This window comes from Tachypleus tridentatus, chromosome 10 (assembly GCF_004210375.1).
Source record: "Tachypleus tridentatus isolate NWPU-2018 chromosome 10, ASM421037v1, whole genome shotgun sequence".
NCBI lineage: Eukaryota > Metazoa > Arthropoda > Merostomata > Xiphosura > Limulidae > Tachypleus > Tachypleus tridentatus.
Window position 1 is genome coordinate 165,681,072 of NC_134834.1, and position 11,251 is coordinate 165,692,322.

The window sequence follows — 11,251 nt, forward strand, 5'->3', positions numbered from 1 at the left end:
AATAAAAAAGATGAACTTTGTAAAGCATGTGAATAACAAGAAAAATTTATCCCTAAACAATGATCACTAGGAGAACATGTACAAAACACGAACTTGTAGTAGTTAGATGGTAGAATAATTATTCACTGTCGACTTGATTGGTTTAGTTTGTCTTGAATTTCGCGCAAAGCTGTACGAGGGCTATCTGTCCTAGCCGTCCCTAATTTAGCAGTGTAAGACTAGAGGGAAGGCAGCTAGTCATCAACACCCACCGTCAATTCTTGGGCTACTCTTTTACCAACGAATAGTGGGATTGACCGTCACATTATAATGCCCCACGGCTGAAAGGGCGAGCATGTTTGGTGCGACGGGGATTCGAACCCGCGACCCTCAGACTACGAGTTGCACGCCTTAACACGCTTGGCCATGCCGAGCCTCGCGCAAAACTACTCGAGTAACCCAAGAGTAGGTGGTGGGTGGTAATGACTAGCTGCCTTCCCTCTTGTCTCACACTGCTAAATTAAGAACGGCTGGTGCACATAACCCTCGTGTTGCTTTGCGCGAAATCCGAAAACAAACAAACCATTTCTAGAATCTTTAATGAATACGATGGGAAACCTTCAGCATCAGGCCGAGCGGTGCGTAATTTTATGAACGTATTTTTACAATACACAGTGATTTAATAATACTAAGTTTTAAAAGTATTTTTCACACGCATGTATAGATTTGATATCATTCTATGTTGGATATTTCTATTGAAACTTCACCATGTATGACTTTTGGATATGGAGACATTTACTACGTCATCAAATATCATGTAGCTGTCAAATGGCATTACCTTGTTTTCGACGTATACGGAAATTACTTTAAAATTCACGAGACTAAAGGAAACCATTCCATATTTAACCCACTTTCAAATAGCTATACTGTTTAGGCCTGTTTATTACATCTTATGAGTTTACATGCATAAAGTGTCACACAAAATTTGGCAATGGCTTAGCCCAATTATGTCAAGTACATCTGGAAATTTCTCCCACAATTTAACTGTTTTTGACAGATATTGTATACACTCGACGTTTGACAATTAAAGTGTTATTATAAATGTTTGGAATTAATGAACTTCCCATATTTCATAAAAAAACGAAGCTTCCTTTTAAAGTATTTTCTGTATTTACCAATTTGATTTGCTTAGCATATAAAAAAAACATAATATTCAAATCACTGTTTTTTTTTCAAAAGATATTTTCGTCAGCAGTGTATCATTCACTTTTAGATTTCTTTATAAAATCATAGGAATGAACCTATATCTTTTTTTACGCTAATGAAAACTTAACCATTTTGTACACTGATACTGAATAGGGCAAAATATCATATATTAGCGAGGTTTTGGTTCAAGGTAAGTAATAGTGTTTGTTAATCACAAACCCTATAAAAATAAAATTCGATGATATTGAAGATTTTCCTTAAAAGTAAATGTGGTTGTTCCTGAGTATGCTAGCTGAATATGAAATAATTCACTTTATGTTTTCAATTAAAATATTTGTATATATATATAACAAACTCGGAAATAATACATGATGTTATACAAATAGTCATAGAAATTCACTCGAAAAATAACCCTAACGTTCAAAGTCTATAGAAAACACGTTTAATTCATCTGACAAGCATAAATTTCGAGCCCGGCATGGCTAGGTGGTTAAGGCACTCGCCTCGTTATCCGAGGGTCGCGGGTTCGAATCTCTGTCCCACCAAATATACTCACCCCTTCATCTGTGGGGGCGTTATAATGTGACGATCAATCCTACTCTTTGTTGGTGAAAGAGTAGTCCAGAAGTTGGCGCGGGGGGTGACGACTAGCTTCTTCCCTCCAGTCTTGCACTGCCCACAGCCAACTTTGGGCAGTAAGCATACATAACGTAACTATACAATGATTAACTGTTTGTTTTCGAATTTCACGCAAAGCTAGACGAGGTCTATCTGCGCCAGTAGTCTCTAATTTAACAGAACAAGACCAGGGTAAAATGCAGCTGGGCATCACCCCTCACCTCCTGTTCTTGGGCTACTCTTTTACTAATGAATAGCAGGATTGATCGAAAGGGTGGGCCCGACATAGCCAGGTGGTTAAAGGTGAATTTTACAGAAAAAAGAAAACTTTGCAGTCAAAAGAACTACTCATACTGATTAATTTTGCAGGTTCACATTTTTTATAAAACATATGTGCTAATAAATGAAACATAGAACTTGGTGCAGAAAGAGCCCTTTCCGAGGGACAATCCGAACGTTTTAGTTTTTACGTTTGCCGCTAGGAAAAGTACTGTGACGTAATAGTTGCCAAACAAATCGCCAACGCGTTGAATGTAAATAAACATGGCCAGTGCATACAGAGAAACAGAGGCGGAGTCTGTTTTGACTTTGTGTTCTGAACAGTGTCGAGTAGCGCCATATCAATTCGAACCTACTCTGAACGAACCTAGAACAGTTACTTTTGACACAGATCTGACAAGTTCTAGTGATGAGGACAGTTCCACGACGAAGAGTAGCGGAATTGTGAGTGATACTGAAGAAATAAGATTATATATTAAAACAACATGCTTTATGAGGTTTATGAGATTTACATTTAATATGACAATGTCAAAGTACTGTTAAAATTAATTTTATTATGATGAGTTATGGAAATATGTTATGGAGTTTATATTTGATTGTTTACAAGTCTACAATGTGTTTTGTTTAAATCCATAACATGTACTCGATTACTTTAACATGTTCAAGACATAGTTTTATTTCAATTTATCTTGAAATGTTAAATTTGAAAAAACGGAATTCTTCAAACTTTTCCATATGTAAAAATGATACAAAAACATCTAGAGAATAATCTATCATCCTTTAAACTTGGAATATACTCTATTTGGGATAGATTTGTCCACTGTCTAGACTAGGAAATCAAGGTTTCACTGACTTTCAGGTACCACAAAAGCAAAACACGTCCATGAATGTGAAATGTGTGTGTCTAGTTACATTCTTCAAAAACTTGCACTTTTAAATTATTATATTATACTACTTATTGTTTATCGTTTTATACTGCACAGATACTTTTAAGTTTGTTCTTTTTGTGATGGCAAGGGATGGCTTCAGAGGGGTGGAACCTGTACGTTGCAGGCTGAGATCAGTCCTCAGCTCTACACGAGGAAAGATGGTGGGGACGATCCTATCTACTGCCGATGGTTTATTCAGTCTTAACCTGCCTGGCTTGAAACCCACGGAATCCAAAACAGTGGGATCCGACACAAAACATGAGCGTTCAAAACGACCTTGACAAAGCTTTGCATGGTGGGAAGAAGTCCAGTTCTTTCTATTCACCATCCGCACCCACTGTCGCTACCTTGCTGGTTCCTTCTCCTTGCACGGAAACGAAAAGAAGTTTTCCCCGATGCTGAACCGTTTTTACAACCATAAGCAACGCAGTAAACCATGTTGTCATAAAACAAACATAAAGTAGCGATATCAAGACAAAAAATAGTCTCACAAAGTATGTAATCCGAAAAAAGCACCGATAGATTTACATAAAACACCAGCACTGAAAGGAACACAATGGTCGGCGCACAACGAAGCGTATTTGGCAACTATTACGTCATAGTTGTAAAACGTCTCGGAAACAGCCAAACGACCGAGAGGAACTTGAGTTCGAGGACCCGCATATTTTGTTCCTTTTTTTACTCAAAAACTAAAGTGTTTAAAAATATGACAACCACACAGGAATTATACCTAACCAAAGTACAGTTTCTAAGGAAATTATTAAATGTGTTGAAAATTCACCTTTAAGGCATTCGACTCATAAACATGCTTGTCCTTTCAGCCGTGGGGGCGTTATAATGTTATGGTCAGTCCCAATTCGTTAGTAAAAGAGTAACTCAAGAGTTGGCGGTGGGTGGTGATGACTAGCTGCCTTCCCTCTAGTCTTACACTAATAGAGTAGGGACGGCTAGCACAGATAGTCCTCGAGTAGCTTTGCGTGAAATTTAAAAACAAACCAAACCGAAACGGTGAGTATCTTTGGTGTGATAGGGATTTGAACCCTCGACTCTCATATTGCGAGTCGAACGCCCTAAGCCCTTGGCCAATCTATTCGAGGAACAATTTTATGTTAGTTTTCAGTGGACTAGTGAATGTAAAATAAAATGTTTTATTCTGCTCTTTAGAGAATGTTTGAAAAATATATTCAAATAATATTTACTGCATTTATCTTAAGAAAACTAGGAGACAATCATGTTGACATATTTTATACATTAAAAAAATGATCCATTTATGTTTTACAATACAACTAATCTGGTGAGGTATTACAACAGAACTGATGCACAATACTCTAAATGAAGGATCTAATATTTGTGCACCTAACTTTCCAATATAAATATTCTCTGTCACTTACATTTTTTGTCAAGAGGAAATTTAAACTGTTATGTTACTACACAAATTTCACACCTTGTCTAGCGTTAACGTAAATTTGTTAAGACAATGCGTTTATAAGCGAAGCCTTAAGAACATAAGGATAGACTAAAATAATCATAATTTTACTCTTTGAAACAGCATTTACGTTTTGTTCCCATGTTTTGTTAAAGTAGCTAAAGGCAAGAGCTAATTCTAAATATTTCATTGTACTTTTGTTTTCTGGTTTACTATGAGAAGTATTCCGATATATTTTTCTAAATACCAAAATTAAGGTATATTCCCCTTCAGAATTTTAATTTATGCATAGAAAATGCGTATTTATTTTGATTAACATAATATCTTTACTACTTCCATCCAAACACAACTTATCTGTACACAAGAGTCCCCTGGTGGACACAGCAGATAGTCCGATGTGGCTTTGCTATAAGACCCCCCCCACACACACACACACACTGTGCACAAGAAAATGCAAGTAATATGTTTAGTTGACACATTTAAACTGAATAAACTATTATTGGCAAACATAAATCCAAGATTCTTAGTTACAATATTGCCCTTGAATAATTATTACAATGACCAAGATACAATGCAAAGTGATGTAAGTGCTGGGAAAGTATTAACAATTGTTGATATTTGCAGCACAAAACCACAGAATGGATTATGTGCATTCTGTCCATCACCGAAAAAACAATGAATTTTAGCATTGTAAGTCCATGTAAATTTAACACTGATCCAGCAGAAAAGAAACAGTATTAACATAACCTATTAGCTTCAATACATACGTGCATATATATATATATATATTTATATGTATAAAGCCTTCCAAACAATACAAGACCTGACCTGGTCAGGTGACTTGTTTTGTAATCTGCGAGTCATGTAATCGAAATTCTTCTCCGAATATGCATTCTAATTTGACGGCCAATTCTACTCTTCATTGGTAGAGAGTAGCCCAAAAGTTCTCTGTGGTTGGTGTTAACTAGCTACCTTCTCTCTAGTATATCACTTCCAAATTAGGGATGGCTAGCGCAGGTAGCCCTCTTGTAGCTTTGTGCAAAATTCAACAAACAACCAAAACCAAACAATACAAAATTTAAAAAGATATCAGAAGAAGCTAGTAAATAGTGACCAAATTGTTTACATAAATAAACAAACAGATAAAAACGTATAGTGAGAATATCTTGGACGAACTGCATTTAGTGAGTAACGATATATTATTTGCATTGTTTTAGGAGTTCTAAACACAGTCAATTTTTACGCGGGTTAAGATAGATGTTCTACAATTTCTAAACACAGATAATGCATCTCTTCCATTTTAAATACATTGAGGTGAAAGCTATTAATTCTAAAAGTTTGGTTACGCATAATTCAAGCTGTAATAACTATATAACAAGCAATAGTTTTAAAGTTATTTTAAGGTTAAAAACTGAAAAGAACCTTGAAGGAGTGGAAACTATAATAACCAATGTGTGCTGAATGTGATAAACATCAAGCATGTCACTTATCCACTGTTTATGAAATTATCAGTGATGTTTGACTTCCAAATGACTTTTTGAACACAATATTTGGTGTAAATCGCGGTACTATTCATTTGCCAATTTTTAATTTCAGTATTTTATGCAGTGGTGTATCATGATTCGTTGAAAACTGAGGCCAGAATAATTATATTAAATTATATTATATTAACTGAATTATTCCTTATGGAATTAAGAGTTATGTTAATATTCTGTTAGGAAATATAAAGTTTTATATGAGATCCAATTAACAAGTAAAACGTTTTAAGATTATAGCGTATCAGTTAGATTTACTTAGGAAGAAGAATGATTGATTTGTAGTAAAGACTAAAACTACACAATTAACCACCTGTGATGTATCCACCACATGTATCGAAACCCGGTTTATAGCGATAATAGTTCGCAGCCTTACGGCTGTGCCACTGAAGAGGGGAGTGTGTGTCTCATATAAAAAGCCACATCGGGTTATCTGTTGTGTCTATCGAGGGGAATCAAATCCCCGATTTTAGCGTTGTAAATCTGTAGACTTGAAGCTGTTCCATGGGACTTGAAGAGGGGTCGTTTTATTGTTATCGTGTCTTATTTATGCTCTTTTAAAAGTAGGATATGGCTTGGTGTTTAGGGTACTCGTCTCGCAATCTTTAAGTCTGTGTGTTTTCTTATAGCAAAACCACATTGGGCTATCTGCTGAGTCCACCGAGGGGAAACGAACCCCTGAGTTTAGCGTTGTAAATCCATAGACTTATTACTGTACCAGCGAGGGACAATAGTTGTTGTTTCTTACACTCGGTAGTTTAAACTCAATTCGTTTGATTTGCTTGATTTGTTTTATGCTGTTTTTCTCATATACAACGATCAATGTTACTTCAGTCGGTGTTCGACTCATAAGGTGAGAATCACAAGTTCGAATCTTTGTTACAACAAACATGCTCGCCCTTTCAGCACTGAGGGCGTTATAATATTACGGTCAAACCCACTATTCGTTGGTAAAAGAGTAGCCCAAGAGTTGGCGGTTGGTGGTGATGACTAGCTGCCTTCCTTCTAGTCTTACAATGCTAAATTAAGGACGGCTAGCGCATATAGTCCTCGTGTAGCTTTGCGCGAAATTCAAAAACAAACAAATAAAAACATATTCAATCGGAATTGGTGAAGAAAATGGTAGAGATAGAATTTTTAGCAATAATGTTAGCTCACAATTTTACTAACATTTGATGCTTCACTTTATTAGGATTAACATTATTCTCGTTCTTGGAGTTCAGTGAAGTTTTATCTTATAATACCAACGAAGGAAATGCAAACGTGCCTTGATGTTCTTATGTAACTATACTATTTATATGCAAGATACGTAAAAGCAACTTACTCAAGCATTATTTACTAAAGCCTTGGTAGACACTACAGAGAAATGGAACTACTCTTGTGGTGTGTTTTTTTTAAAGCAGGATACTTATTAATTTAGTACTTTGCAACTGTTTTGATAACCAATTATAATTTCTAATCAAACACGTTAAAACCAAATCAAGGCTTATGTAAATGCCATTAATATATTCATTATGGTTTTCGTTTTTTTTTAATAAAGCAAATAAAAAAGAAGAAACTATAATTGATAAGAAGGAAGAAAAATAACTTTACGAAACTTATTCAAAACTAGTAATTAATAAAAAAGATAAGAACTCATTTTATAGTAAAATCTTGAGATAAAAATGTGAATAGGTTTGATAGCTTATACCATTAAAGACAAACAATAGTTTATATAACAACAGATGTTATGCTTAATCTTCGATGGTGACAACGCATAGGGTAATGCAATAGCCTTTTCCACTATGATATTTGACAGTCTCTTATCATCAAGATGCTTCGCCTGAGCTTCACCCTCACTGCTCTCAGGTGGGCAGAGCCCAGATAGCCCGTTGTGTAACTTTGTGCTTAACTTCAAATAAACAGACAAAATCATTCTTACTATGTTTTTTTTTATTATGTTTATGCTCTACTAATTTTTTTCACTCTTTGCAACAACTGTTTATTGTATTCACATTGCAAGAATATGTAGAGGTGATCTTGCTATAATATCAATGGTGCGCATTTCAAACAGCTGCAGAGGACCGGTTTATAAAAATGATGATTGTGAGTGTCTTTTACATCTTTCTACTATCATTGGCCGCTATATGGGAAGACACATCTCACAAAAATGAGTGGTTAGAGCATTGAACACGCGATTTGCGAGAATTGGGTTTGAACTCACGTTCCATCAAATACACTTGCCCTTTCATCTAGGGTAGAGAAACGTTAATATGTGATGATCAATACCACTGTTCCTTTGCGCGAGATTTAAAACAAAGCTATCAACCTTCTAGTGGTCAAACGGTGCATTACCCTATGTCTCTGTTATAAACATTTTCCCTTTGCATATCGTTCCCCACGTGACCCAGTGGTTAACATGCCGGACTGAGGATCTGTAATTTCATGGTTTGCATCCCGTTATCACAAAAAAAAACAGTTCACACTTCTCACTCTGGAGATGTAAGTGCCTTATAAGAATGGCGGCCAGTTTTTACTATTTGGTCTAACAACAGTAGCCCATGAAGAGGCAGAGGATGTTGTTGACTATTTACCTATTATATAATCTAGCACTTAAAGTTAGGATGGATAAGGCAGATGGACATCGCGTAACGTTGCGTGAAATCTAACAAATAAACAAATTATCCATGTTACTTCCAGTTTTCCAGTCCTCTGACTATGTTAACGAATTACGATCCACCTTGAAGATAACATATGCTATGAACCTTAAAGTTAGTTGATAAATGCTTCTATTTCATGGGGAAGTAATCTAAAAATACGATATAGCACAGGTATTAACAGGCACAACTTACACTGCGTTGGGTGGTTAACACATAGGCTCCTAAGCCTATTTTGTAGATACTTTCCAGGATCCCACTAGTAATTTCACAATTACCTTTTTAGGAAGAGTGTAAAAGTTTTATATCATGTTAGGTATGAATCAAATACGTTGTAAAGGTATTTGGGATCTGAGGATGCATTTAGTCTTACTGTCTCACACGACCAACCCTGGAGTCGTACTAGAATTTCAGATACATAAAATTTTTAATATATGAATCTATATATTATTATATTTTTATCTTTTTTAGATATTTTAATATTTTTCTATAAGATATGTTGAAATATGAGTTCCAACCACCTTGATGCGCCAGTAAATATTTTGAATGCTTCTATAAAAGAAAATCAAGATAAATTATTCGGTAAATGAGGAAACTTCAAATACTGAAAATAAAGATTATGAACCTTCTAGAAACGAAACTTCCGACTCAGAAAGTGAAAAAGCACTCATATCTAAAGATTTTGAAAATATAGAGTCTGAAACTGAAGTTGGAACTAATGGTAATGCCCAGCAGCACACTCCTTCTTATGGATAGCGCCCAGTGAACGGTTTGATCCAAAAAACTTTTTTTGGTATTAAAAAATCCTTTGCTTTTATTCAATAAAGCACATAAAAACTACAAATTCATGAGTTTTGAAAATCAATCATTGCATTGTGTCATGCAAATGCTCAAGCAGGAAAGACAACAGCAGGAAGAGCCAACACACGACACATTATGAAGACACACTGAAAGAGAGAAGTCTAACAGAATAATTTGTAAAAAATGCATTGGCTGCTACAATAAAATAAGATTTGTTTGTTTGTTTTGAATTTCACACAAAGCTACTCGAGGGCTATCTGTGCTAGCCGTCCCTAATTTAGCAGTGCAAGACTAGAGGGAAGGCAGCTAGTCATCACCACCCACCGCCAACTCTTGGGCTACTCTTTTACCAAAGAATAGTTGGATTGACTGTCACATTATAACGCCCCCACGGCTGAAAGGGCGAGCATGTTTGGCGCGACCGGGATGCGAACCCGCGACCCTCAGATTACGAGTCGCACGTCTTAACACGCTTCGCCATGCCGAGCCTGATAAAATAAGAAAGACAATAACTGCAAAAGAAGCGGACAGAAAGACAAAAAAGTTTGCATGTACTTTGTTTGATGAATGCCAAGGTTGCTCTGCTCTACGCATTACTTGTTCCAATAAAATACATTAGGTTATTAACTTCAAATTATACCTATAATAACGACCGTTACTTTGTACTGCTTTCTTACTATCCATTATTTTCATTTTCATAGTGAACTGATTTATTTGTTTTCTAATCTCTTTTGGAAACGGTATGTTGAAATATTTACATAACTTTTGCTGAAAATAATTTTTTTGCTTTGTTTTACATTTGCTATGTTAAAATAATTTTGTTGCAAACTTCATTTCTTTGTTGTATCCATTTATGTCTAAATATACGCTTAGTCTATTTTTATATACTATATACAACTATTGGGTTAATAAAACATAAAAAAACTTAAAAAAGAACACGCTGAAAGGTTGATCGTGTTTGGTAGGACAGGGATTTGAACCCTAGACCGTAGGATTACGAGTGGAGTACCTCAACCACCTGGCCAGGCCAGGTCTGTAGCACAGTGAGACTGATTTCAGTCCAGGCGAATAATTCACACTTTGAAAAAAAAGACACGTTACGAATTTCAAATTTTTGCTTCCAGAAATGTTGATTAAATACAACTGAAATCAGAACAGAAATGACATTATTACAACACGAATCTAATTAGAAAGTTGTCCCCATAACTGGATATTGACGAGGGAGCTAAAACATCCGTTGTATCAATTTCTTATTATCAATACGTATTCAACGAGTTTTTGTGTGTTGTCTGTTAACTACATATGTTAAATTCTTCTTTCATTATTTTATTTATTTGTATATACATTGATAATATGATGTATTTATATACCCCGAATTGCGCTTGTATATGGGCCCGGCATGGCCAAGCGTGTTAAGGCGTTCGACTCGAAATCTGAGGGTCGCGAAGTCAAAGCCGTCACACCAAACGTGTTTGCCCTTTCAGCCGTGGGGGCGTTATAATGTGAGGGTCAATCCCACTATTCGTTGATAAAAAAGTAGCCCAAGAGTTGGCGGTGCCTTCCCTCTAGTCTTACACTGCTAAATTAGGGACGGCTAGCACAGGTAGCTTTGTGCAAATTTCAAAAACAATAAACAACACTTGTATATCTGTGTGTATTAACTGGACAGTGAATATCTGTGTTATATACGTATATATGTTTCTCACTAGATATATTTTTAAATAACTTATTCTTTCTTTTTTTATTATCCACAACTCTACAAAATGGCTTACTCATGCTGAGTCAACTACACTTATCACAACGCGAATTTTATCGTTATAAGCTCTCAGACTTATCACTAAA